Source organism: Setaria viridis, chromosome 8 (assembly GCF_005286985.2).
Source record: "Setaria viridis chromosome 8, Setaria_viridis_v4.0, whole genome shotgun sequence".
NCBI lineage: Eukaryota > Viridiplantae > Streptophyta > Magnoliopsida > Poales > Poaceae > Setaria > Setaria viridis.
Window position 1 is genome coordinate 24,476,883 of NC_048270.2, and position 21,349 is coordinate 24,498,231.

Here is a 21,349-nt window from a genome sequence, read left to right on the forward strand (position 1 = left end):
GTCGGATGCGATCATACCAGCATTAAAGCACCGGATCCCATCAGAACTCCGAAGTTAAGCGTGCTTGGGCGAGAGTAGTACTAGGATGGGTCACCTCCTGGGAAATCCTCGTGTTGCATTCCTTTTTTTTTATTATTATTTTTCTGTCCTCCCAGTTCGCCGCATTCCTCGCACATTTTCGGGGTTCTTCTGTCCTTCCATTTCGCCGCATTCCTCGGACATTTTCGGGCTTTTCCTCGTGCGCTCGTGGTCGGACGGATAAAACGGTGAGGCGACCCGCACGGAGGACCTTGGATGCGGGGCCCACGCGGCTCGGGCGGCGCGTCGAGGTGCGGGCATAAGAGCAAGGAGAGTGGCTAGTATGTCGGATGCGATCATACTAGCACTAAAGCACCGGATCCGATCAGAACTCCGAAGTTAAGCGTGCTTGGGCGAGAGTGGTACTAGGATGGGTGACCTCCTGGGAAGTCCTCGTGTTGCATTCCTTTTTTTTTATTATTATTTTTCTGTCCTCCTAGTTCGCCGCATTCCTCGGACATTTTCGGGGTTCTTCTGTCCTTCCATTTCGCCGCATTCCTCGGACATTTTCGGGCTTTTCCTCGTGCGCTCGTGGTCGGACGGATAAAACAGTGAGGCGACCCGCACGGAGGACCTTGGATGCGGGGCCCACGCGGCTCGGGCGGCGCGTCGAGGTGCGGGCATAAGAGCAAGGAGAGTGGCTAGTATGTCGGATGCGATCATACCAGCACTAAAGCACCGGATCCCATCAGAACTTCGAAGTTAAGCGTGCTTGGGCGAGAGTAGTACTAGGATGGGGTGACCTCCTGGGAAGTCCTCGTGTTGCATTCCTTTTTTTTTATTATTATTTTTCTGTCCTCCCAGTTCGCCGCATTCCTCGGACATTTTCGGGGTTCTTCTGTCCTTCCATTTCGCCGCATTCCTCGAACATTTTCGGGCTTTTCCTCGTGCGCTCGTGGTCGGACGGATAAAACGGTGAGGCGACCCGCACGGAGGACCGTGGATGCGGGGCCCACGCGGCTCGGGCGGCGCGTCGAGGTGCCGGCATAAGAGCAAGGAGAGTGGCTGGTATGTCGGATGCGATCATACCAGCACTAATGCACCGGATCCCATTAGAACTCCGAAGTTAAGCGTGCCTGGGCGAGAGTAGTACTAGGATGGGTGACCTCCTGGGAAGTCCTCGTGTTGCATTCCTTTTTTTTATTATTATTTTTCTGTCCTCCCAGTTCGCCGCATTCCTCGGACATTTTCGGGGTTCTTCTGTCCTTCCATTTCGCCGCATTCCTCGGACATTTTCGGGCTTTTCCTCGTGCGCTCGTGGTCGGACGGATAAAACGGTGAGGCGACCCGCACGGAGGACCTTGGATGCGGGGCCCACGCGGCTCGGGCGGCGCGTAGAGTGGCTAGTATGTCGGATGCGATCATACCAGCACTAAAGCACCGGATCCCATCAGAACTCCGAAGTTAAGCGTGCTTGGGCGAGAGTAGTACTAGGATGGGTGACCTCGTGGGAAGTCCTCGTGTTGCATTCCTTTTTTTTTATTATTATTTTTCTGTCCTCCCAGTTCGCCGCATCCCTCAGACATTTTCGGGGTTCTTCTGTCCTTCCATTTCGCCGCATTCCTCGGACATTTTCGGGCTTTTCCTCGTGCGCTCGTGGTCGGACGGATAAAACGGTGAGGCGACCCGCACGGAGGACCTTGGATGCGGGGCCCACGTGGCTCGGGCGGCACGTCGAGGTGCGGGCATAAGAGCAAGGAGAGTGGCTAGTATGTCGGATGCGATCATACCAGCACTAAAGCACCGGATCCCATTAGAACTCCGAAGTTAAGCGTGCTTGGGCGAGAGTAGTACTAGGATGGGTGACCTCCTGGGAAGTCCTCGTGTTGCATTCCTTTTTTTTTATTATTATTTTTCTGTCCTCCCAGTTCGCCGCATTCCTCGGACATTTTCGGGGTTCTTCTGTCCTTCCATTTCGCCGCATTCCTCGGACATTTTCGGGCTTTTCCTCGTGCGCTCGTGGTCGGACGGATAAAACGGTGAGGCGACCCGCACGGAGGACCTTGGATGCGGGGCCCACGCGGCTCGGGCGGCGCGTCGAGGTGCGGGCATAAGAGCAAGGAGAGTGGCTAGTATGTCGGATGCGATCATACCAGCACTAAAGCACCGGATCCCATCAGAACTTCGAAGTTAAGCGTGCTTGGGCGAGAGTAGTACTAGGATGGGGTGACCTCCTGGGAAGTCCTCGTGTTGCATTCCTTTTTTTTTATTATTATTTTTCTGTCCTCCCAGTTCGCCGCATTCCTCGGACATTTTCGGGGTTCTTCTGTCCTTCCATTTCGCCGCATTCCTCGAACATTTTCGGGCTTTTCCTCGTGCGCTCGTGGTCGGACGGATAAAACGGTGAGGCGACCCGCACGGAGGACCGTGGATGCGGGGCCCACGCGGCTCGGGCGGCGCGTCGAGGTGCCGGCATAAGAGCAAGGAGAGTGGCTGGTATGTCGGATGCGATCATACCAGCACTAATGCACCGGATCCCATTAGAACTCCGAAGTTAAGCGTGCCTGGGCGAGAGTAGTACTAGGATGGGTGACCTCCTGGGAAGTCCTCGTGTTGCATTCCTTTTTTTTATTATTATTTTTCTGTCCTCCCAGTTCGCCGCATTCCTCGGACATTTTCGGGGTTCTTCTGTCCTTCCATTTCGCCGCATTCCTCGGACATTTTCGGGCTTTTCCTCGTGCGCTCGTGGTCGGACGGATAAAACGGTGAGGCGACCCGCACGGAGGACCTTGGATGCGGGGCCCACGCGGCTCGGGCGGCGCGTAGAGTGGCTAGTATGTCGGATGCGATCATACCAGCACTAAAGCACCGGATCCCATCAGAACTCCGAAGTTAAGCGTGCTTGGGCGAGAGTAGTACTAGGATGGGTGACCTCGTGGGAAGTCCTCGTGTTGCATTCCTTTTTTTTTATTATTATTTTTCTGTCCTCCCAGTTCGCCGCATCCCTCAGACATTTTCGGGGTTCTTCTGTCCTTCCATTTCGCCGCATTCCTCGGACATTTTCGGGCTTTTCCTCGTGCGCTCGTGGTCGGACGGATAAAACGGTGAGGCGACCCGCACGGAGGACCTTGGATGCGGGGCCCACGTGGCTCGGGCGGCACGTCGAGGTGCGGGCATAAGAGCAAGGAGAGTGGCTAGTATGTCGGATGCGATCATACCAGCACTAAAGCACCGGATCCCATTAGAACTCCGAAGTTAAGCGTGCTTGGGCGAGAGTAGTACTAGGATGGGTGACCTCCTGGGAAGTCCTCGTGTTGCATTCCTTTTTTTTTATTATTATTTTTCTGTCCTCCCAGTTCGCCGCATTCCTCGGACATTTTCGGGGTTCTTCTGTCCTTCCATTTCGCCGCATTCCTCGGACATTTTCGGGCTTTTCCTCGTGCGCTCGTGGTCGGACGGATAAAACGGTGAGGCGACCCGCACGGAGGACCTTGGATGCGGGGCCCACGCGGCTCGGGCGGCGCGTCGAGGTGCGGGCATAAGAGCAAGGAGAGTGGCTAGTATGTCGGATGCGATCATACCAGCACTAAAGCACCGGATCCCATCAGAACTTCGAAGTTAAGCGTGCTTGGGCGAGAGTAGTACTAGGATGGGGTGACCTCCTGGGAAGTCCTCGTGTTGCATTCCTTTTTTTTTATTATTATTTTTCTGTCCTCCCAGTTCGCCGCATTCCTCGGACATTTTCGGGGTTCTTCTGTCCTTCCATTTCGCCGCATTCCTCGAACATTTTCGGGCTTTTCCTCGTGCGCTCGTGGTCGGACGGATAAAACGGTGAGGCGACCCGCACGGAGGACCGTGGATGCGGGGCCCACGCGGCTCGGGCGGCGCGTCGAGGTGCCGGCATAAGAGCAAGGAGAGTGGCTGGTATGTCGGATGCGATCATACCAGCACTAATGCACCGGATCCCATTAGAACTCCGAAGTTAAGCGTGCCTGGGCGAGAGTAGTACTAGGATGGGTGACCTCCTGGGAAGTCCTCGTGTTGCATTCCTTTTTTTTATTATTATTTTTCTGTCCTCCCAGTTCGCCGCATTCCTCGGACATTTTCGGGGTTCTTCTGTCCTTCCATTTCGCCGCATTCCTCGGACATTTTCGGGCTTTTCCTCGTGCGCTCGTGGTCGGACGGATAAAACGGTGAGGCGACCCGCACGGAGGACCTTGGATGCGGGGCCCACGCGGCTCGGGCGGCGCGTAGAGTGGCTAGTATGTCGGATGCGATCATACCAGCACTAAAGCACCGGATCCCATCAGAACTCCGAAGTTAAGCGTGCTTGGGCGAGAGTAGTACTAGGATGGGTGACCTCGTGGGAAGTCCTCGTGTTGCATTCCTTTTTTTTTATTATTATTTTTCTGTCCTCCCAGTTCGCCGCATCCCTCAGACATTTTCGGGGTTCTTCTGTCCTTCCATTTCGCCGCATTCCTCGGACATTTTCGGGCTTTTCCTCGTGCGCTCGTGGTCGGACGGATAAAACGGTGAGGCGACCCGCACGGAGGACCTTGGATGCGGGGCCCACGTGGCTCGGGCGGCACGTCGAGGTGCGGGCATAAGAGCAAGGAGAGTGGCTAGTATGTCGGATGCGATCATACCAGCACTAAAGCACCGGATCCCATTAGAACTCCGAAGTTAAGCGTGCTTGGGCGAGAGTAGTACTAGGATGGGTGACCTCCTGGGAAGTCCTCGTGTTGCATTCCTTTTTTTTTATTATTATTTTTCTGTCCTCCCAGTTCGCCGCATTCCTCGGACATTTTCGGGGTTCTTCTGTCCTTCCATTTCGCCGCATTCCTCGGACATTTTCGGGCTTTTCCTCGTGCGCTCGTGGTCGGACGGATAAAACGGTGAGGCGACCCGCACGGAGGACCTTGGATGCGGGGCCCACGCGGCTCGGGCGGCGCGTCGAGGTGCGGGCATAAGAGCAAGGAGAGTGGCTAGTATGTCGGATGCGATCATACCAGCACTAAAGCACCGGATCCCATTAGAACTCCGAAGTTAAGCGTGCTTGGGCGAGAGTAGTACTAGGATGGGTGACCTCCTGGGAAGTCCTCGTGTTGCATTCCTTTTTTTTTATTATTATTTTTCTGTCCTCCCAGTTCGCCGCATTCCTCGGACATTTTCGGGGTTCTTCTGTCCTTCCATTTCGCCGCATTCCTCGGACATTTTCGGGCTTTTCCTCGTGCGCTCGTGGTCGGACGGATAAAACGGTGAGGCGACCCGCACGGAGGACCTTGGATGCGGGGCCCACGCGGCTCGGGCGGCGCGTCGAGGTGCGGGCATAAGAGCAAGGAGAGTGGCTAGTATGTCGGATGCGATCATACCAGCACTAAAGCACCGGATCCCATCAGAACTCTGAAGTTAAGCGTGCTTGGGCGAGAGTAGTACTAGGATGGGTGACCTCCTGGGAAGTCCTCGTGTTGCATTCCTTTTTTTTTATTATTATTTTTCTGTCCTCCCAGTTCGCCGCATTCCTCGGACATTTTCGGGGTTCTTCTGTCCTTCCATTTCGCCGCATTCCTCGGACATTTTCGGGCTTTTCCTCGTGCGCTCGTGGTCGGACGGATAAAACGGTGAGGCGACCCGCACGGAGGACCTTGGATGCGGGGCCCACGCGGCTCGGGCGGCGCGTCGAGGTGCGGGCATAAGAGCAAGGAGAGTGGCTAGTATGTCGGATGCGATCATACCAGCACTAAAGCATCGGATCCCATCAGAACTCCGAAGTTAAGCGTACTTGGGCGAGAGTAGTACTAGGATGGGGTGACCTCCTGGGAAGTCCTCGTGTTGCATTCCTTTTTTTTTATTATTATTTTTCTGTCCTCCCAGTTCGCCGCATTCCTCGGACATTTTCGGGGTTCTTCTGTCCTTCCATTTCGCCGCATTCCTCGGACATTTTCGGGCTTTTCCTCGTGCGCTCGTGGTCGGACGGATAAAACGGTGAGGCGACCCGCACGGAGGACCTTGGATGCGGGGCCCACGCGGCTCGGGCGGCGCGTAGAGTGGCTAGTATGTCGGATGCGATCATACCAGCACTAAAGCACCGGATCCCATCAGAACTCCGAAGTTAAGCGTGCTTGGGCGAGAGTAGTACTAGGATGGGTGACCTCGTGGGAAGTCCTCGTGTTGCATTCCTTTTATTTTATTATTATTTTTCTGTCCTCCCAGTTCGCCGCATTCCTCGGACATTTTCGGGGTTCTTCTGTCCTTCCATTTCGCCGCATTCCTCGGACATTTTCGGGCTTTTCCTCGTGCGCTCGTGGTCGGACGGATAAAACGGTGAGGCGACCCGCACGGAGGACCTTGGATGCGGGGCCCACGCGGCTCGGGCGGCGCGTCGAGGTGCGGGCATAAGAGCAAGGAGAGTGGCTAGTATGTCGGATGCGATCATACCAGCACTAAAGCACCGGATCCCATTAGAACTCCGAAGTTAAGCGTGCTTGGGCGAGAGTAGTACTAGGATGGGTGACCTCCTGGGAAGTCCTCGTGTTGCATTCCTTTTTTTTTATTATTATTTTTCTGTCCTCCCAGTTCGCCGCATTCCTCGGACATTTTCGGGGTTCTTCTGTCCTTCCATTTCGCCGCATTCCTCGGACATTTTCGGGCTTTTCCTCGTGCGCTCGTGGTCGGACGGATAAAACGGTGAGGCGACCCGCACGGAGGACCTTGGATGCGGGGCCCACGCGGCTCGGGCGGCGCGTCGAGGTGCGGGCATAAGAGCAAGGAGAGTGGCTAGTATGTCGGATGCGATCATACCAGCACTAAAGCACCGGATCCCATTAGAACTCCGAAGTTAAGCGTGCTTGGGCGAGAGTAGTACTAGGATGGGTGACCTCCTGGGAAGTCCTCGTGTTGCATTCCTTTTTTTTTATTATTATTTTTCTGTCCTCCCAGTTCGCCGCATTCCTCGGACATTTTCGGGGTTCTTCTGTCCTTCCATTTCGCCGCATTCCTCGGACATTTTCGGGCTTTTCCTCGTGCGCTCGTGGTCGGACGGATAAAACGGTGAGGCGACCCGCACGGAGGACCTTGGATGCGGGGCCCACGCGGCTCGGGCGGCGCGTCGAGGTGCGGGCATAAGAGCAAGGAGAGTGGCTAGTATGTCGGATGCGATCATACCAGCACTAAAGCACCGGATCCCATCAGAACTCTGAAGTTAAGCGTGCTTGGGCGAGAGTAGTACTAGGATGGGTGACCTCCTGGGAAGTCCTCGTGTTGCATTCCTTTTTTTTTATTATTATTTTTCTGTCCTCCCAGTTCGCCGCATTCCTCGGACATTTTCGGGCTTTTCCTCGTGCGCTCGTGGTCGGACGGATAAAACGGTGAGGCGACCCGCACGGAGGACCTTGGATGCGGGGCCCACGCGGCTCGGGCGGCGCGTAGAGTGGCTAGTATGTCGGATGCGATCATACCAGCACTAAAGCACCGGATCCCATCAGAACTCCGAAGTTAAGCGTGCTTGGGCGAGAGTAGTACTAGGATGGGTGACCTCGTGGGAAGTCCTCGTGTTGCATTCCTTTTTTTTTATTATTATTTTTCTGTCCTCCCAGTTCGCCGCATCCCTCAGACATTTTCGGGGTTCTTCTGTCCTTCCATTTCGCCGCATTCCTCGGACATTTTCGGGCTTTTCCTCGTGCGCTCGTGGTCGGACGGATAAAACGGTGAGGCGACCCGCACGGAGGACCTTGGATGCGGGGCCCACGTGGCTCGGGCGGCACGTCGAGGTGCGGGCATAAGAGCAAGGAGAGTGGCTAGTATGTCGGATGCGATCATACCAGCACTAAAGCACCGGATCCCATTAGAACTCCGAAGTTAAGCGTGCTTGGGCGAGAGTAGTACTAGGATGGGTGACCTCCTGGGAAGTCCTCGTGTTGCATTCCTTTTTTTTTATTATTATTTTTCTGTCCTCCCAGTTCGCCGCATTCCTCGGACATTTTCGGGGTTCTTCTGTCCTTCCATTTCGCCGCATTCCTCGGACATTTTCGGGCTTTTCCTCGTGCGCTCGTGGTCGGACGGATAAAACGGTGAGGCGACCCGCACGGAGGACCTTGGATGCGGGGCCCACGCGGCTCGGGCGGCGCGTCGAGGTGCGGGCATAAGAGCAAGGAGAGTGGCTAGTATGTCGGATGCGATCATACCAGCACTAAAGCACCGGATCCCATTAGAACTCCGAAGTTAAGCGTGCTTGGGCGAGAGTAGTACTAGGATGGGTGACCTCCTGGGAAGTCCTCGTGTTGCATTCCTTTTTTTTTATTATTATTTTTCTGTCCTCCCAGTTCGCCGCATTCCTCGGACATTTTCGGGGTTCTTCTGTCCTTCCATTTCGCCGCATTCCTCGGACATTTTCGGGCTTTTCCTCGTGCGCTCGTGGTCGGACGGATAAAACGGTGAGGCGACCCGCACGGAGGACCTTGGATGCGGGGCCCACGCGGCTCGGGCGGCGCGTCGAGGTGCGGGCATAAGAGCAAGGAGAGTGGCTAGTATGTCGGATGCGATCATACCAGCACTAAAGCACCGGATCCCATCAGAACTCTGAAGTTAAGCGTGCTTGGGCGAGAGTAGTACTAGGATGGGTGACCTCCTGGGAAGTCCTCGTGTTGCATTCCTTTTTTTTATTATTATTTTTCTGTCCTCCCAGTTCGCCGCATTCCTCGGACATTTTCGGGGTTCTTCTGTCCTTCCATTTCGCCGCATTCCTCGGACATTTTCGGGCTTTTCCTCGTGCGCTCGTGGTCGGACGGATAAAACGGTGAGGCGACCCGCACGGAGGACCTTGGATGCGGGGCCCACGCGGCTCGGGCGGCGCGTCGAGGTGCGGGCATAAGAGCAAGGAGAGTGGCTAGTATGTCGGATGCGATCATACCAGCACTAAAGCATCGGATCCCATCAGAACTCCGAAGTTAAGCGTACTTGGGCGAGAGTAGTACTAGGATGGGGTGACCTCCTGGGAAGTCCTCGTGTTGCATTCCTTTTTTTTTATTATTATTTTTCTGTCCTCCCAGTTCGCCGCATTCCTCGGACATTTTCGGGGTTCTTCTGTCCTTCCATTTCGCCGCATTCCTCGGACATTTTCGGGCTTTTCCTCGTGCGCTCGTGGTCGGACGGATAAAACGGTGAGGCGACCCGCACGGAGGACCTTGGATGCGGGGCCCACGCGGCTCGGGCGGCGCGTAGAGTGGCTAGTATGTCGGATGCGATCATACCAGCACTAAAGCACCGGATCCCATCAGAACTCCGAAGTTAAGCGTGCTTGGGCGAGAGTAGTACTAGGATGGGTGACCTCGTGGGAAGTCCTCGTGTTGCATTCCTTTTATTTTATTATTATTTTTCTGTCCTCCCAGTTCGCCGCATTCCTCGGACATTTTCGGGGTTCTTCTGTCCTTCCATTTCGCCGCATTCCTCGGACATTTTCGGGCTTTTCCTCGTGCGCTCGTGGTCGGACGGATAAAACGGTGAGGCGACCCGCACGGAGGACCTTGGATGCGGGGCCCACGCGGCTCGGGCGGCGCGTCGAGGTGCGGGCATAAGAGCAAGGAGAGTGGCTAGTATGTCGGATGCGATCATACCAGCACTAAAGCACCGGATCCCATTAGAACTCCGAAGTTAAGCGTGCTTGGGCGAGAGTAGTACTAGGATGGGTGACCTCCTGGGAAGTCCTCGTGTTGCATTCCTTTTTTTTTATTATTATTTTTCTGTCCTCCCAGTTCGCCGCATTCCTCGGACATTTTCGGGGTTCTTCTGTCCTTCCATTTCGCCGCATTCCTCGGACATTTTCGGGCTTTTCCTCGTGCGCTCGTGGTCGGACGGATAAAACGGTGAGGCGACCCGCACGGAGGACCTTGGATGCGGGGCCCACGCGGCTCGGGCGGCGCGTCGAGGTGCGGGCATAAGAGCAAGGAGAGTGGCTAGTATGTCGGATGCGATCATACCAGCACTAAAGCACCGGATCCCATTAGAACTCCGAAGTTAAGCGTGCTTGGGCGAGAGTAGTACTAGGATGGGTGACCTCCTGGGAAGTCCTCGTGTTGCATTCCTTTTTTTTTATTATTATTTTTCTGTCCTCCCAGTTCGCCGCATTCCTCGGACATTTTCGGGGTTCTTCTGTCCTTCCATTTCGCCGCATTCCTCGGACATTTTCGGGCTTTTCCTCGTGCGCTCGTGGTCGGACGGATAAAACGGTGAGGCGACCCGCACGGAGGACCTTGGATGCGGGGCCCACGCGGCTCGGGCGGCGCGTCGAGGTGCGGGCATAAGAGCAAGGAGAGTGGCTAGTATGTCGGATGCGATCATACCAGCACTAAAGCACCGGATCCCATCAGAACTCTGAAGTTAAGCGTGCTTGGGCGAGAGTAGTACTAGGATGGGTGACCTCCTGGGAAGTCCTCGTGTTGCATTCCTTTTTTTTTATTATTATTTTTCTGTCCTCCCAGTTCGCCGCATTCCTCGGACATTTTCGGGGTTCTTCTGTCCTTCCATTTCGCCGCATTCCTCGGACATTTTCGGGCTTTTCCTCGTGCGCTCGTGGTCGGACGGATAAAACGGTGAGGCGACCCGCACGGAGGACCTTGGATGCGGGGCCCACGCGGCTCGGGCGGCGCGTCGAGGTGCGGGCATAAGAGCAAGGAGAGTGGCTAGTATGTCGGATGCGATCATACCAGCACTAAAGCATCGGATCCCATCAGAACTCCGAAGTTAAGCGTACTTGGGCGAGAGTAGTACTAGGATGGGGTGACCTCCTGGGAAGTCCTCGTGTTGCATTCCTTTTTTTTTATTATTATTTTTCTGTCCTCCCAGTTCGCCGCATTCCTCGGACATTTTCGGGGTTCTTCTGTCCTTCCATTTCGCCGCATTCCTCGGACATTTTCGGGCTTTTCCTCGTGCGCTCGTGGTCGGACGGATAAAACGGTGAGGCGACCCGCACGGAGGACCTTGGATGCGGGGCCCACGCGGCTCGGGCGGCGCGTCGAGGTGCGGGCATAAGAGCAAGGAGAGTGGCTAGTATGTCGGATGCGATCATACCAGCACTAAAGCACCGGATCCCATCAGAACTCTGAAGTTAAGCGTGCTTGGGCGAGAGTAGTACTAGGATGGGTGACCTCCTGGGAAGTCCTCGTGTTGCATTCCTTTTTTTTTATTATTATTTTTCTGTCCTCCCAGTTCGCCGCATTCCTCGGACATTTTCGGGGTTCTTCTGTCCTTCCATTTCGCCGCATTCCTCGGACATTTTCGGGCTTTTCCTCGTGCGCTCGTGGTCGGACGGATAAAACGGTGAGGCGACCCGCACGGAGGACCTTGGATGCGGGGCCCACGCGGCTCGGGCGGCGCGTCGAGGTGCGGGCATAAGAGCAAGGAGAGTGGCTAGTATGTCGGATGCGATCATACCAGCACTAAAGCATCGGATCCCATCAGAACTCCGAAGTTAAGCGTACTTGGGCGAGAGTAGTACTAGGATGGGGTGACCTCCTGGGAAGTCCTCGTGTTGCATTCCTTTTTTTTTATTATTATTTTTCTGTCCTCCCAGTTCGCCGCATTCCTCGGACATTTTCGGGGTTCTTCTGTCCTTCCATTTCGCCGCATTCCTCGGACATTTTCGGGCTTTTCCTCGTGCGCTCGTGGTCGGACGGATAAAACGGTGAGGCGACCCGCACGGAGGACCTTGGATGCGGGGCCCACGCGGCTCGGGCGGCGCGTCGAGGTGCGGGCATAAGAGCAAGGAGAGTGGCTAGTATGTCGGATGCGATCATACCAGCACTAAAGCACCGGATCCCATCAGAACTCTGAAGTTAAGCGTGCTTGGGCGAGAGTAGTACTAGGATGGGTGACCTCCTGGGAAGTCCTCGTGTTGCATTCCTTTTTTTTTATTATTATTTTTCTGTCCTCCCAGTTCGCCGCATTCCTCGGACATTTTCGGGGTTCTTCTGTCCTTCCATTTCGCCGCATTCCTCGGACATTTTCGGGCTTTTCCTCGTGCGCTCGTGGTCGGACGGATAAAACGGTGAGGCGACCCGCACGGAGGACCTTGGATGCGGGGCCCACGCGGCTCGGGCGGCGCGTCGAGGTGCGGGCATAAGAGCAAGGAGAGTGGCTAGTATGTCGGATGCGATCATACCAGCACTAAAGCACCGGATCCCATCAGAACTCTGAAGTTAAGCGTGCTTGGGCGAGAGTAGTACTAGGATGGGTGACCTCCTGGGAAGTCCTCGTGTTGCATTCCTTTTTTTTTATTATTATTTTTCTGTCCTCCCAGTTCGCCGCATTCCTCGGACATTTTCGGGGTTCTTCTGTCCTTCCATTTCGCCGCATTCCTCGGACATTTTCGGGCTTTTCCTCGTGCGCTCGTGGTCGGACGGATAAAACGGTGAGGCGACCCGCACGGAGGACCTTGGATGCGGGGCCCACGCGGCTCGGGCGGCGCGTCGAGGTGCGGGCATAAGAGCAAGGAGAGTGGCTAGTATGTCGGATGCGATCATACCAGCACTAAAGCATCGGATCCCATCAGAACTCCGAAGTTAAGCGTACTTGGGCGAGAGTAGTACTAGGATGGGGTGACCTCCTGGGAAGTCCTCGTGTTGCATTCCTTTTTTTTTATTATTATTTTTCTGTCCTCCCAGTTCGCCGCATTCCTCGGACATTTTCGGGGTTCTTCTGTCCTTCCATTTCGCCGCATTCCTCGGACATTTTCGGGCTTTTCCTCGTGCGCTCGTGGTCGGACGGATAAAACGGTGAGGCGACCCGCACGGAGGACCTTGGATGCGGGGCCCACGCGGCTCGGGCGGCGCGTAGAGTGGCTAGTATGTCGGATGCGATCATACCAGCACTAAAGCACCGGATCCCATCAGAACTCCGAAGTTAAGCGTGCTTGGGCGAGAGTAGTACTAGGATGGGTGACCTCGTGGGAAGTCCTCGTGTTGCATTCCTTTTATTTTATTATTATTTTTCTGTCCTCCCAGTTCGCCGCATTCCTCGGACATTTTCGGGGTTCTTCTGTCCTTCCATTTCGCCGCATTCCTCGGACATTTTCGGGCTTTTCCTCGTGCGCTCGTGGTCGGACGGATAAAACGGTGAGGCGACCCGCACGGAGGACCTTGGATGCGGGGCCCACGCGGCTCGGGCGGCGCGTCGAGGTGCGGGCATAAGAGCAAGGAGAGTGGCTAGTATGTCGGATGCGATCATACCAGCACTAAAGCACCGGATCCCATCAGAACTCCGAAGTTAAGCGTGCTTGGGCGAGAGTAGTACTAGGATGGGTGACCTCCTGGGAAGTCCTCATGTTGCATTCCCGCCGCATTCCTCGGAAATTTTCGGGCTTTTTTCCTCGTGCGCTCGTGGTCGGACGGATAAAACGGTGAGGCGACCCGCACGGAGGACCTTGGATGCGGGGCCCACGCGGCTCGGGCGGCGCGTCGAGGTGCGGGCATAAGAGCGAGGAGAGTGGCTAGTATGTCGGATGCGATGATACCAGCACTAAAGCACCGGATCCCATCAAAACTCTAAAGTTAAGCGTGCTTGGGCGAGAGTAGTACTAGGATGGGTGACCTCCTGGGAAGTCCTCGTGTTGCATTCCTTTTATTTTATTATTATTTTTCTGTCCTCCCAGTTCGCCGCATTCCTCGGACATTTTCGGGGTTCTTCTGTCCTTCCATTTCGCCGCATTCCTCGGACATTTTCGGGCTTTTCCTCGTGCGCTCGTGGTCGGACGGATAAAACGGTGAGGCGACCTGCACGGAGGACCTTGGATGCGGGGCCCACGCGGCTCGGGCGGCGCGTCGAGGTGCGGGCATAAGAGCAAGGAGAGTGGCTAGTATGTCGGATGCGATCATACCAGCACTAAAGCACCGGATCCCATCAGAACTCCGAAGTTAAGCGTGCTTGGCGAGAGTAGTACTAGGATGGGTGACCTCCTGGGAAGTCCTCGTGTTGCATTCCTTTTTTTTTATTATTATTTTTCTGTCCTCCCAGTTCGCCGCATTCCTCGGACATTTTCGGGGTTCTTCTGTCCTTCCATTTCGCCGCATTCCTCGGACATTTTCGGGCTTTTCCTCGTGCGCTCGTGGTCGGACGGATAAAACGGTGAGGCGACCCGCACGGAGGACCTTGGATGCGGGGCCCACGCGGCTCGGGCGGCGCGTCGAGGTGCGGGCATAAGAGCGAGGAGAGTGGCTAGTATGTCGGATGCAATGATACCAGCACTAAAGCACCGGATCCCATCAAAACTCTAAAGTTAAGCGTGCTTGGGCTAGAGTAGTACTAGGATGGGTGACCTCCTGGGAAGTCCTCGTGTTGCATTCCTTTTATTTTATTATTATTTTTCTGTCCTCCCAGTTCGCCGCATTCCTCGGACATTTTCGGGGTTCTTCTGTCCTTCCATTTCGCCGCATTCCTCGGACATTTGAGGGCTTTTCCTCGTGCGCTCGTGGTCGGACGGATAAAACGGTGAGGCGACCTGCACGGAGGACCTTGGATGCGGGGCCCACGCGGCTCGGGCGGCGCGTCGAGGTGCGGGCATAAGAGCAAGGAGAGTGGCTAGTATGTCGGATGCGATCATACCAGCACTAAAGCACCGGATCCCATCAGAACTCCGAAGTTAAGCGTGCTTGGGCGAGAGTAGTACTAGGATGGGTGACCTCCTGGGAAGTCCTTGTGTTGCATTCCTTTTTTTTTATTATTATTTTTCTGTCCTCCCAGTTCGCCGCATTCCTCGGACATTTTCGGGGTTCTTCTGTCCTTCCATTTCGCCGCATTCCTCGGACATTTTCGGGCTTTTCCTCGTGCGCTCGTGGTCGGACGGATAAAACGGTGAGGCGACCCGCACGGAGGACCTTGGATGCGGGGCCCACGCGGCTCGGGCGGCGCGTCGAGGTGCGGGCATAACAGCAAGGAGAGTGGCTAGTATGTTGGATGCGATCATACCAGCACTAAAGCACTGGATCCCATCAGAACTCCGAAGTTAAGCGTGCTTGGGTGAGAGTAGTACTAGGATGGGTGACCTCCTAGGAAGTCCTCGTGTTGCATTCCTTTTTATTATTATTATTTTTCTGTCCTGTCAGTTCGCCGCATTCCTCGGACATTTTCGGGGTTCTTCTGTCCTTCCATTTTGCCGCATTCCTCGGACATTTTCGGGCTTTTCCTCGTGCGCTCGTGGTCGGACGGATAAAACGGTGAGGCGACCCGCACGGAGGACCTTGGATGCGGGGCCCACGCGGCTCGGGCGGGGCGTCGAGGTGCGGGCATAAGAGCAAGGAGAGTGGCTAGTATGTCGGATGCGATCATACCAGCACTGAAGCACCGGATCCCATCAGAACTCCGAAGTTAAGCGTGCTTGGGTGAGAGTAGTACTAGGATGGGTGACCTCCTGGGAAGTCCTCGTGTTGCATTCCTTTTTTTTTATTATTATTTTTCTGTCCTCCCAGTTCGCCGCATTCCTCGGACATTTTCGGGGTTCTTCTGTCCTTCCATTTCGCCGCATTCCTCGGACATTTTCGGGCTTTTCCTCGTGCGCTCGTGGTCGGACGGATAAAACGGTGAGGCGACCCGCACGGAGGACCCTGGATGCGGGGCCCACGCGGCTCGGGCGGCGCGTCGAGGTGCGGGCATAAGAGCAAGGAGAGTGGCTAGTATGTCGGATGCGATCATACCAGCACTAAAGCATCGGATCCCATCAGAACTCCGAAGTTAAGCGTACTTGGGCGAGAGTAGTACTAGGATGGGGTGACCTCCTGGGAAGTCCTCGTGTTGCATTCCTTTTTTTTTATTATTATTTTTCTGTCCTCCCAGTTCGCCGCATTCCTCGGACATTTTCGGGGTTCTTCTGTCCTTCCATTTCGCCGCATTCCTCGGACATTTTCGGGCTTTTCCTCGTGCGCTCGTGGTCGGACGGATAAAACGGTGAGGCGACCCGCACGGAGGACCTTGGATGCGGGGCCCACGCGGCTCGGGCGGCGCGTAGAGTGGCTAGTATGTCGGATGCGATCATACCAGCACTAAAGCACCGGATCCCATCAGAACTCCGAAGTTAAGCGTGCTTGGGCGAGAGTAGTACTAGGATGGGTGACCTCGTGGGAAGTCCTCGTGTTGCATTCCTTTTATTTTATTATTATTTTTCTGTCCTCCCAGTTCGCCGCATTCCTCGGACATTTTCGGGGTTCTTCTGTCCTTCCATTTCGCCGCATTCCTCGGACATTTTCGGGCTTTTCCTCGTGCGCTCGTGGTCGGACGGATAAAACGGTGAGGCGACCTGCACGGTGGACCTTGGATGCGGGGCCCACGCGGCTCGGGCGGCGCGTCGAGGTGCGGGCATAAGAGCAAGGAGAGTGGCTAGTATGTCGGATGCGATCATACCAGCACTAAAGCACCGGATCCCATCAGAACTCCGAAGTTAAGCGTGCTTGGGCGAGAGTAGTACTAGGATGGGTGACCTCCTGGGAAGTCCTCGTGTTGCATTCCTTTTTTTTTATTATTATTTTTCTGTCCTCCCAGTTCGCCGCATTCCTCGGACATTTTCGGGGTTCTTCTGTCCTTCCATTTCGCCGCATTCCTCGGACATTTTCGGGCTTTTCCTCGTGCGCTCGTGGTCGGACGGATAAAACGGTGAGGCGACCCGCACGGAGGACCTTGGATGCGGGGCCCACGCGGCTCGGGCGGCGCGTCGAGGTGCGGGCATAACAGCAAGGAGAGTGGCTAGTATGTCGGATGCGATCATACCAGCACTAAAGCACTGGATCCCATCAGAACTCCGAAGTTAAGCGTGCTTGGGTGAGAGTAGTACTAGGATGGGTGACCTCCTAGGAAGTCCTCGTGTTGCATTCCTTTTTATTATTATTATTTTTCTGTCCTCTCAGTTCGCCGCATTCCTCGGACATTTTCGGGGTTCTTCTGTCCTTCCATTTTGCCGCATTCCTCGGACATTTTCGGGCTTTTCCTCGTGCGCTCGTGGTCGGACGGATAAAACGGTGAGGCGACCCGCACGGAGGACCTTGGAGGCGGGGCCCACGCGGCTCGGGCGGCGCGTCGAGGTGCGGGGATAAGAGCAAGGAGAGTGGCTAGTATGTCCGATGCGATCATACCAGCACTAAAGCACCGGATCCCATCGTGTTGCATTCCTTTTTTTTTATTATTATTTTTCTGTCCTCTCAGTTCGCCGCATTCCTCGGACATTTTCGGGGTTCTTCTGTCCTTCCATTTCACCGCATTCCTCGGACATTTTCGGGCTTTTCCTCGTGCGCTCGTGGTCGGACGGATAAAACGGTGAGGCGACCCGCACGGAGGACCTTGGATGCGGGGCCCACGCGGCTCGGGCGGCGCGTCGAGGTACGGGCATAAGAGCAAGGAGAGTGGCTGGTATGTCGGATGCGATCATACCAGCACTAAAGCACCGGATCCCATCAGAACTCCGAATTTAAGCGTGCTTGGGCGGGAGTAGTACTAGGATGGGTGACCTCCTGGGAAGTCCTCGTGTTGCATTCCTTTTTTTTATTATTATTTTTCTGTCCTCTCAGTTCGGCGCATTCCTCGGACATTTTCGGGGTTCTTCTGTCCTTCCATTTCGCCGCATGCCTCGGACATTTTCGGGCTTTTCCTCGTGCGCTCGTGGTCGGACGGATAAAACGGTGAGGCGACCCGCACGGAGGACCTTGGATGCGGGGCCCACGCGGCTCGGGCGGCGCGTCGAGGTGCGGGCATAAGAGCAAGGAGAGTGGCTGGTATGTCGGATGCGATCATACCAGCACTAAAGCACCGGATCCCATCAGAACTGCGAAGTTAAGCGTGCTTGGGTGAGAGTAGTACTAGGATGGGTGAGCTCCGAAGTTAAGCGTGCTTGGGTGATAGTAGTACTAGGATCGGTGACCTCCTGGGAAGTCCTCGTGTTGCATTCCTTTTTTTATTATTATTTTTCTGTCCTCTCAGTTCGCCGCATTCCTCGGACATTTTCGGGGTTCTTCTGTCCTTCCATTTCGCTGCATTCCTCGGACATTTTCGGGCTTTTCGTCGTGCGCTCGTGGTCGGACGGATAAAATGGTGAGGCGAGCCGCACGGAGGACCTTGGATGCGGGGCCCACGCGGCTCGGGCGGCGCGTCGAGGTACGGGCATAAGAGCAAGGAGAGTGGCTAGTATGTCCGATGCGATCATACCAGCACTAAAGCACCGGATCCCACCAGAACTCCGAAGTTAAGCGTGCTTGGGCGAGAGTTGTACTAGGATGGGTGACCTCCTAGGAAGTCCTCGTGTTGCATTCCTTTTTTTTTATTATTATTTTTCTGTCCTCTCAGTTCGCCGCATTCCTCGGACATTTTCGGGGTTCTTCTGTCCTTCCATTTCGCCGCATTCCTCGGACATTTTTGGGCTTTTCCTGGTGCGCTCGTGGTCGGACGGATAAAACGGTGAGGCGACCCGCACGGAGGACCTTGGATGCGGGGTCCACGCGGCTCGGGCGGCGCGTCGAGTTGCGGGCATAAGAGCAAGGAGAGTGGCTAGTATGTCGGATGCGATCATACCAGCACTAAAGCACCGGATCCCATCAGAACTCCGAAGTTAAGCGTAACTTCGTGCTTGGGCGAGAGTAGTACTAGGATGGGTGACCTCCTGGGAAGTCCTCGTGTTGTATTCCTTTTTTTTATTATTATTTTTCTGTCCTCTCAGTTCGCCGCATTCCTCGGACATTTTCGGGGTTCTTCTGTCCTTCCATTTCGCCGCATTCCTCGGACATTTTCGGGCTTTTCCTCGTGCGCTCGTGGTCGGACGGATAAAACGGTGAGGCGACCCGCACGGAGGACCTTGGATGCGGGGCCCACGCGGCTCGGGCGGCGCGTCGAGGTGCGGGCATAAGAGCAAGGAGAGTGGCTAGTATGTCGGATGCGATCATACCAGCACTAAAGCACCGGATCCCATCAGAACTCCGAAGTTAAGCGTGCTTGGGCGAGAGTAGTACTAGGTTGGGTGACCTCCTGGGAAGTCCTCGTGTTCCAATCCTTTTTTTTTTATTTTTTTGTCCTTTCAGTTCGCCGCATCCCTCGGACATTTTTGGGGTTTTTTTGTCCTTCCATTTCGCCGCATTGCTCGGACATTTTCGGGCTTTTCTTAGTGCGCTCGTGGTCGGACGGATAAAACGGTGAGGCGACCCGCACGGAGGACCTTGGATTCGGGGCCCACGTGGCTCGGGCGGCGCGTCGAGGTGCGGGCATAAGAGCAAGGAGAGTGGCTAGTATGTCGGATGCGATCATACCAGCACTAAAGCACCGGATCCCATCAGAACTTCGAAGTTAAGCGTGCTTGGGCGAGAGAACTCCGAAGTTAAGCGTGCTTGGGCGAGAGTAGTACTAGGATGGGTGACCTCCTGGTAAGTCCTTGTATTGCATTCCTTTTTTTTTATTTTTTTTTCCTTTCAGTTCGCCGCATGCCTCGGACATTTTCGGGCTTTTCCTCGTGCGCTCGTGGTCGGACGGATAAAACGGTGAGGCGACCCGCACGGAGGACCTTGGATGCGGGGCCCACGCGGCTCGGGCGGCGCGTCGAGGTGCGGGCATAAGAGCAAGGAGAGTGGCTGGTATGTCGGATGCGATCATACCAGCACTAAAGCACCGGATCCCATCAGAACTGCGAAGTTAAGCGTGCTTGGGTGAGAGTAGTACTAGGATGGGTGAGCTCCGAAGTTAAGCGTGCTTGGGTGAGAGTAGTACTAGGATCGGTGACCTCCTGGGAAGTCCTCGTGTTGCATTCCTTTTTTTATTATTATTTTTCTGTCCTCTCAGTTCGCCGCATTCCTCGGACATTTTCGGGGTTCTTCTGTCCTTCCATTTCGCTGCATTCCTCGGACATTTTCGGGCTTTTCGTCGTGCGCTCGTGGTCGGACGGATAAAACGGTGAGGCGAGCCGCACGGAGGACCTTGGATGCGGGGCCCACGCGGCTCGGGCGGCGCGTCGAGGTACGGGCATAAGAGCAAGGAGAGTGGCTAGTATGTCCGATGCGATCATACCAGCACTAAAGCACCGGATCCCACCAGAACTCCGAAGTTAAGCGTGCTTGGGCGAGAGTTGTACTAGGATGGGTGACCTCCTAGGAAGTCCTCGTGTTGCATTCCTTTTTTTTTATTATTATTTTTCTGTCCTCTCAGTTCGCCGCATTCCTCGGACATTTTCGGGGTTCTTCTGTCCTTCCATTTCGCCGCATTCCTCGGACATTTTTGGGCTTTTCCTCGTGCGCTCGTGGTCGGACGGATAAAACGGTGAGGCGACCCGCACGGAGGACCTTGGATGCGGGGTCCACGCGGCTCGGGCGGCGCGTCGAGTTGCGGGCATAAGAGCAAGGAGAGTGGCTAGTATGTCGGATGCGATCATACCAGCACTAAAGCACCGGATCCCATCAGAACTCCGAAGTTAAGCGTAACTTCGTGCTTGGGCGAGAGTAGTACTAGGATGGGTGACCTCCTGGGAAGTCCTCGTGTTGTATTTCTTTTTTTTATTATTATTTTTCTGTCCTCTCAGTTCGCCGCATTCCTCGGACATTTTCGGGGTTCTTCTGTCCTTCCATTTCGCCGCATTCCTCGGACATTTTCGGGCTTTTCCTCGTGCGCTCGTGGTCGGACGGATAAAACGGTGAGGCGACCCGCACGGAGGACCTTGGATGCGGGGCCCACGCGGCTCGGGCGGCGCGTCGAGGTGCGGGCATAAGAGCAAGGAGAGTGGCTAGTATGTTGGATGCGATCATACCAGCACTAAAGCACCGGATCCCATCAGAACTCCGAAGTTAAGCGTGCTTGGGCGAGAGTAGTACTAGGTTGGGTGACCTCCTGGGAAGTCCTCGTGTTCCAATCCTTTTTTTTTTATTTTTTTGTCCTTTCAGTTCGCCGCATCCCTCGGACATTTTTGGGGTTTTTTTGTCCTTCCATTTCGCCGCATTGCTCGGACATTTTCGGGCTTTTCTTAGTGCGCTCGTGGTCGGACGGATAAAACGGTGAGGCGACCCGCACGGAGGACCTTGGATTCGGGGCCCACGTGGCTCGGGCGGCGCGTCGAGGTGCGGGCATAAGAGCAAGGAGAGTGGCTCGTATGTCGGATGCGATCATACCAGCACTAAAGCACCGGATCCCATCAGAACTTCGAAGTTAAGCGTGCTTGGGCGAGAGAACTCCGAAGTTAAGCGTGCTTGGGCGAGAGTAGTACTAGGATGGGTGACCTCCTGGTAAGTCCTTGTATTGCATTCCTTTTTTTTTATTTTTTTTTCCTTTCAGTTCGCCGCATCCCTCGGACATTTTTGGGGTTTTTTTGTCCTTTCATTTCGCCGCATTCCTC

The 21,349-nt window shown here is 55.1% G+C and overlaps 53 non-coding genes and 6 pseudogenes across 53 annotated transcripts; all 59 read left to right on the forward strand.

Annotated features, from left to right (window-relative positions):
• Positions 1-3: 3 nt before the first annotated feature.
• On the forward strand, positions 4-122 carry LOC117834953 (5S ribosomal RNA). Its single transcript, XR_004635904.2, has one exon. It is a non-coding gene; the product is annotated as a 5S ribosomal RNA (ribosomal RNA).
• A 244-nt stretch (positions 123-366) lies between these two features.
• LOC117834956 (5S ribosomal RNA) lies at positions 367-485 on the forward strand. Its single transcript, XR_004635906.2, has one exon. It is a non-coding gene; the product is annotated as a 5S ribosomal RNA (ribosomal RNA).
• A 244-nt stretch (positions 486-729) lies between these two features.
• Positions 730-849, forward strand: LOC117834957 (5S ribosomal RNA). The gene has a single exon (XR_004635907.2). It is a non-coding gene; the product is annotated as a 5S ribosomal RNA (ribosomal RNA).
• Positions 850-1,093: 244 nt separating this feature from the next.
• LOC117834825 (5S ribosomal RNA) lies at positions 1,094-1,212 on the forward strand. The gene has a single exon (XR_004635796.2). It is a non-coding gene; the product is annotated as a 5S ribosomal RNA (ribosomal RNA).
• A 219-nt stretch (positions 1,213-1,431) lies between these two features.
• LOC117834958 (5S ribosomal RNA) lies at positions 1,432-1,550 on the forward strand. Its single transcript, XR_004635908.2, has one exon. It is a non-coding gene; the product is annotated as a 5S ribosomal RNA (ribosomal RNA).
• Positions 1,551-1,794: 244 nt separating this feature from the next.
• Positions 1,795-1,913, forward strand: LOC117834959 (5S ribosomal RNA). Its single transcript, XR_004635909.2, has one exon. It is a non-coding gene; the product is annotated as a 5S ribosomal RNA (ribosomal RNA).
• Positions 1,914-2,157: 244 nt separating this feature from the next.
• LOC117834960 (5S ribosomal RNA) lies at positions 2,158-2,277 on the forward strand. The gene has a single exon (XR_004635910.2). It is a non-coding gene; the product is annotated as a 5S ribosomal RNA (ribosomal RNA).
• Positions 2,278-2,521: 244 nt separating this feature from the next.
• LOC117834795 (5S ribosomal RNA) lies at positions 2,522-2,640 on the forward strand. The gene has a single exon (XR_004635768.2). It is a non-coding gene; the product is annotated as a 5S ribosomal RNA (ribosomal RNA).
• A 219-nt stretch (positions 2,641-2,859) lies between these two features.
• On the forward strand, positions 2,860-2,978 carry LOC117834862 (5S ribosomal RNA). The gene has a single exon (XR_004635829.2). It is a non-coding gene; the product is annotated as a 5S ribosomal RNA (ribosomal RNA).
• Positions 2,979-3,222: 244 nt separating this feature from the next.
• LOC117834844 (5S ribosomal RNA) lies at positions 3,223-3,341 on the forward strand. Its single transcript, XR_004635814.2, has one exon. It is a non-coding gene; the product is annotated as a 5S ribosomal RNA (ribosomal RNA).
• A 244-nt stretch (positions 3,342-3,585) lies between these two features.
• On the forward strand, positions 3,586-3,705 carry LOC117834863 (5S ribosomal RNA). The gene has a single exon (XR_004635830.2). It is a non-coding gene; the product is annotated as a 5S ribosomal RNA (ribosomal RNA).
• A 244-nt stretch (positions 3,706-3,949) lies between these two features.
• On the forward strand, positions 3,950-4,068 carry LOC117834850 (5S ribosomal RNA). The gene has a single exon (XR_004635819.2). It is a non-coding gene; the product is annotated as a 5S ribosomal RNA (ribosomal RNA).
• Positions 4,069-4,287: 219 nt separating this feature from the next.
• On the forward strand, positions 4,288-4,406 carry LOC117834797 (5S ribosomal RNA). The gene has a single exon (XR_004635770.1). It is a non-coding gene; the product is annotated as a 5S ribosomal RNA (ribosomal RNA).
• A 244-nt stretch (positions 4,407-4,650) lies between these two features.
• Positions 4,651-4,769, forward strand: LOC117834806 (5S ribosomal RNA). Its single transcript, XR_004635778.1, has one exon. It is a non-coding gene; the product is annotated as a 5S ribosomal RNA (ribosomal RNA).
• A 244-nt stretch (positions 4,770-5,013) lies between these two features.
• On the forward strand, positions 5,014-5,132 carry LOC117834807 (5S ribosomal RNA). The gene has a single exon (XR_004635779.1). It is a non-coding gene; the product is annotated as a 5S ribosomal RNA (ribosomal RNA).
• A 244-nt stretch (positions 5,133-5,376) lies between these two features.
• Positions 5,377-5,495, forward strand: LOC117834816 (5S ribosomal RNA). Its single transcript, XR_004635788.1, has one exon. It is a non-coding gene; the product is annotated as a 5S ribosomal RNA (ribosomal RNA).
• Positions 5,496-5,739: 244 nt separating this feature from the next.
• On the forward strand, positions 5,740-5,859 carry LOC117834855 (5S ribosomal RNA). Its single transcript, XR_004635822.1, has one exon. It is a non-coding gene; the product is annotated as a 5S ribosomal RNA (ribosomal RNA).
• A 220-nt stretch (positions 5,860-6,079) lies between these two features.
• Positions 6,080-6,198, forward strand: LOC117834798 (5S ribosomal RNA). The gene has a single exon (XR_004635771.1). It is a non-coding gene; the product is annotated as a 5S ribosomal RNA (ribosomal RNA).
• Positions 6,199-6,442: 244 nt separating this feature from the next.
• Positions 6,443-6,561, forward strand: LOC117834808 (5S ribosomal RNA). The gene has a single exon (XR_004635780.1). It is a non-coding gene; the product is annotated as a 5S ribosomal RNA (ribosomal RNA).
• A 244-nt stretch (positions 6,562-6,805) lies between these two features.
• Positions 6,806-6,924, forward strand: LOC117834809 (5S ribosomal RNA). Its single transcript, XR_004635781.1, has one exon. It is a non-coding gene; the product is annotated as a 5S ribosomal RNA (ribosomal RNA).
• A 244-nt stretch (positions 6,925-7,168) lies between these two features.
• LOC117834838 (5S ribosomal RNA) lies at positions 7,169-7,287 on the forward strand. The gene has a single exon (XR_004635808.2). It is a non-coding gene; the product is annotated as a 5S ribosomal RNA (ribosomal RNA).
• Positions 7,288-7,461: 174 nt separating this feature from the next.
• On the forward strand, positions 7,462-7,580 carry LOC117834799 (5S ribosomal RNA). Its single transcript, XR_004635772.1, has one exon. It is a non-coding gene; the product is annotated as a 5S ribosomal RNA (ribosomal RNA).
• Positions 7,581-7,824: 244 nt separating this feature from the next.
• LOC117834810 (5S ribosomal RNA) lies at positions 7,825-7,943 on the forward strand. Its single transcript, XR_004635782.1, has one exon. It is a non-coding gene; the product is annotated as a 5S ribosomal RNA (ribosomal RNA).
• A 244-nt stretch (positions 7,944-8,187) lies between these two features.
• Positions 8,188-8,306, forward strand: LOC117834811 (5S ribosomal RNA). Its single transcript, XR_004635783.1, has one exon. It is a non-coding gene; the product is annotated as a 5S ribosomal RNA (ribosomal RNA).
• Positions 8,307-8,550: 244 nt separating this feature from the next.
• On the forward strand, positions 8,551-8,669 carry LOC117834817 (5S ribosomal RNA). Its single transcript, XR_004635789.1, has one exon. It is a non-coding gene; the product is annotated as a 5S ribosomal RNA (ribosomal RNA).
• A 243-nt stretch (positions 8,670-8,912) lies between these two features.
• On the forward strand, positions 8,913-9,032 carry LOC117834856 (5S ribosomal RNA). Its single transcript, XR_004635823.1, has one exon. It is a non-coding gene; the product is annotated as a 5S ribosomal RNA (ribosomal RNA).
• A 220-nt stretch (positions 9,033-9,252) lies between these two features.
• Positions 9,253-9,371, forward strand: LOC117834801 (5S ribosomal RNA). Its single transcript, XR_004635774.1, has one exon. It is a non-coding gene; the product is annotated as a 5S ribosomal RNA (ribosomal RNA).
• Positions 9,372-9,615: 244 nt separating this feature from the next.
• LOC117834813 (5S ribosomal RNA) lies at positions 9,616-9,734 on the forward strand. The gene has a single exon (XR_004635785.1). It is a non-coding gene; the product is annotated as a 5S ribosomal RNA (ribosomal RNA).
• A 244-nt stretch (positions 9,735-9,978) lies between these two features.
• Positions 9,979-10,097, forward strand: LOC117834814 (5S ribosomal RNA). Its single transcript, XR_004635786.1, has one exon. It is a non-coding gene; the product is annotated as a 5S ribosomal RNA (ribosomal RNA).
• A 244-nt stretch (positions 10,098-10,341) lies between these two features.
• On the forward strand, positions 10,342-10,460 carry LOC117834818 (5S ribosomal RNA). Its single transcript, XR_004635790.1, has one exon. It is a non-coding gene; the product is annotated as a 5S ribosomal RNA (ribosomal RNA).
• A 244-nt stretch (positions 10,461-10,704) lies between these two features.
• LOC117834857 (5S ribosomal RNA) lies at positions 10,705-10,824 on the forward strand. The gene has a single exon (XR_004635824.1). It is a non-coding gene; the product is annotated as a 5S ribosomal RNA (ribosomal RNA).
• A 244-nt stretch (positions 10,825-11,068) lies between these two features.
• Positions 11,069-11,187, forward strand: LOC117834819 (5S ribosomal RNA). The gene has a single exon (XR_004635791.1). It is a non-coding gene; the product is annotated as a 5S ribosomal RNA (ribosomal RNA).
• A 244-nt stretch (positions 11,188-11,431) lies between these two features.
• Positions 11,432-11,551, forward strand: LOC117834858 (5S ribosomal RNA). The gene has a single exon (XR_004635825.1). It is a non-coding gene; the product is annotated as a 5S ribosomal RNA (ribosomal RNA).
• A 244-nt stretch (positions 11,552-11,795) lies between these two features.
• LOC117834820 (5S ribosomal RNA) lies at positions 11,796-11,914 on the forward strand. Its single transcript, XR_004635792.1, has one exon. It is a non-coding gene; the product is annotated as a 5S ribosomal RNA (ribosomal RNA).
• Positions 11,915-12,158: 244 nt separating this feature from the next.
• On the forward strand, positions 12,159-12,277 carry LOC117834822 (5S ribosomal RNA). The gene has a single exon (XR_004635793.1). It is a non-coding gene; the product is annotated as a 5S ribosomal RNA (ribosomal RNA).
• Positions 12,278-12,521: 244 nt separating this feature from the next.
• LOC117834860 (5S ribosomal RNA) lies at positions 12,522-12,641 on the forward strand. The gene has a single exon (XR_004635827.1). It is a non-coding gene; the product is annotated as a 5S ribosomal RNA (ribosomal RNA).
• A 220-nt stretch (positions 12,642-12,861) lies between these two features.
• Positions 12,862-12,980, forward strand: LOC117834802 (5S ribosomal RNA). Its single transcript, XR_004635775.1, has one exon. It is a non-coding gene; the product is annotated as a 5S ribosomal RNA (ribosomal RNA).
• Positions 12,981-13,224: 244 nt separating this feature from the next.
• LOC117834826 (5S ribosomal RNA) lies at positions 13,225-13,343 on the forward strand. The gene has a single exon (XR_004635797.1). It is a non-coding gene; the product is annotated as a 5S ribosomal RNA (ribosomal RNA).
• Positions 13,344-13,508: 165 nt separating this feature from the next.
• LOC117834852 (5S ribosomal RNA) lies at positions 13,509-13,627 on the forward strand. Its single transcript, XR_004635821.1, has one exon. It is a non-coding gene; the product is annotated as a 5S ribosomal RNA (ribosomal RNA).
• Positions 13,628-13,871: 244 nt separating this feature from the next.
• Positions 13,872-13,989, forward strand: LOC117834839 (5S ribosomal RNA). The gene has a single exon (XR_004635809.1). It is a non-coding gene; the product is annotated as a 5S ribosomal RNA (ribosomal RNA).
• A 244-nt stretch (positions 13,990-14,233) lies between these two features.
• On the forward strand, positions 14,234-14,352 carry LOC117834866 (5S ribosomal RNA). Its single transcript, XR_004635833.1, has one exon. It is a non-coding gene; the product is annotated as a 5S ribosomal RNA (ribosomal RNA).
• Positions 14,353-14,596: 244 nt separating this feature from the next.
• On the forward strand, positions 14,597-14,715 carry LOC117834815 (5S ribosomal RNA). Its single transcript, XR_004635787.1, has one exon. It is a non-coding gene; the product is annotated as a 5S ribosomal RNA (ribosomal RNA).
• A 244-nt stretch (positions 14,716-14,959) lies between these two features.
• LOC117834832 (5S ribosomal RNA) lies at positions 14,960-15,078 on the forward strand. The gene has a single exon (XR_004635803.1). It is a non-coding gene; the product is annotated as a 5S ribosomal RNA (ribosomal RNA).
• A 243-nt stretch (positions 15,079-15,321) lies between these two features.
• LOC117834823 (5S ribosomal RNA) lies at positions 15,322-15,440 on the forward strand. Its single transcript, XR_004635794.1, has one exon. It is a non-coding gene; the product is annotated as a 5S ribosomal RNA (ribosomal RNA).
• Positions 15,441-15,684: 244 nt separating this feature from the next.
• Positions 15,685-15,804, forward strand: LOC117834861 (5S ribosomal RNA). Its single transcript, XR_004635828.1, has one exon. It is a non-coding gene; the product is annotated as a 5S ribosomal RNA (ribosomal RNA).
• Positions 15,805-16,024: 220 nt separating this feature from the next.
• On the forward strand, positions 16,025-16,143 carry LOC117834803 (5S ribosomal RNA). The gene has a single exon (XR_004635776.1). It is a non-coding gene; the product is annotated as a 5S ribosomal RNA (ribosomal RNA).
• Positions 16,144-16,387: 244 nt separating this feature from the next.
• On the forward strand, positions 16,388-16,506 carry LOC117834796 (5S ribosomal RNA). Its single transcript, XR_004635769.1, has one exon. It is a non-coding gene; the product is annotated as a 5S ribosomal RNA (ribosomal RNA).
• Positions 16,507-16,750: 244 nt separating this feature from the next.
• LOC117834833 (5S ribosomal RNA) lies at positions 16,751-16,869 on the forward strand. Its single transcript, XR_004635804.1, has one exon. It is a non-coding gene; the product is annotated as a 5S ribosomal RNA (ribosomal RNA).
• A 538-nt stretch (positions 16,870-17,407) lies between these two features.
• LOC117834829 (5S ribosomal RNA) lies at positions 17,408-17,526 on the forward strand. The gene has a single exon (XR_004635800.1). It is a non-coding gene; the product is annotated as a 5S ribosomal RNA (ribosomal RNA).
• Positions 17,527-17,769: 243 nt separating this feature from the next.
• LOC117834875 (5S ribosomal RNA) lies at positions 17,770-17,936 on the forward strand (annotated as a pseudogene).
• Positions 17,937-18,178: 242 nt separating this feature from the next.
• On the forward strand, positions 18,179-18,297 carry LOC117834848 (5S ribosomal RNA). Its single transcript, XR_004635817.1, has one exon. It is a non-coding gene; the product is annotated as a 5S ribosomal RNA (ribosomal RNA).
• A 244-nt stretch (positions 18,298-18,541) lies between these two features.
• On the forward strand, positions 18,542-18,668 carry LOC117834846 (5S ribosomal RNA; annotated as a pseudogene).
• Positions 18,669-18,911: 243 nt separating this feature from the next.
• Positions 18,912-19,030, forward strand: LOC117834842 (5S ribosomal RNA). Its single transcript, XR_004635812.1, has one exon. It is a non-coding gene; the product is annotated as a 5S ribosomal RNA (ribosomal RNA).
• A 239-nt stretch (positions 19,031-19,269) lies between these two features.
• On the forward strand, positions 19,270-19,419 carry LOC117834868 (5S ribosomal RNA; annotated as a pseudogene).
• A 192-nt stretch (positions 19,420-19,611) lies between these two features.
• Positions 19,612-19,778, forward strand: LOC117834874 (5S ribosomal RNA; annotated as a pseudogene).
• A 242-nt stretch (positions 19,779-20,020) lies between these two features.
• LOC117834849 (5S ribosomal RNA) lies at positions 20,021-20,139 on the forward strand. Its single transcript, XR_004635818.1, has one exon. It is a non-coding gene; the product is annotated as a 5S ribosomal RNA (ribosomal RNA).
• Positions 20,140-20,383: 244 nt separating this feature from the next.
• LOC117834854 (5S ribosomal RNA) lies at positions 20,384-20,510 on the forward strand (annotated as a pseudogene).
• Positions 20,511-20,753: 243 nt separating this feature from the next.
• LOC117834843 (5S ribosomal RNA) lies at positions 20,754-20,872 on the forward strand. The gene has a single exon (XR_004635813.1). It is a non-coding gene; the product is annotated as a 5S ribosomal RNA (ribosomal RNA).
• A 239-nt stretch (positions 20,873-21,111) lies between these two features.
• LOC117834870 (5S ribosomal RNA) lies at positions 21,112-21,261 on the forward strand (annotated as a pseudogene).
• The last annotated feature ends 88 nt before the right edge of the window (positions 21,262-21,349 follow it).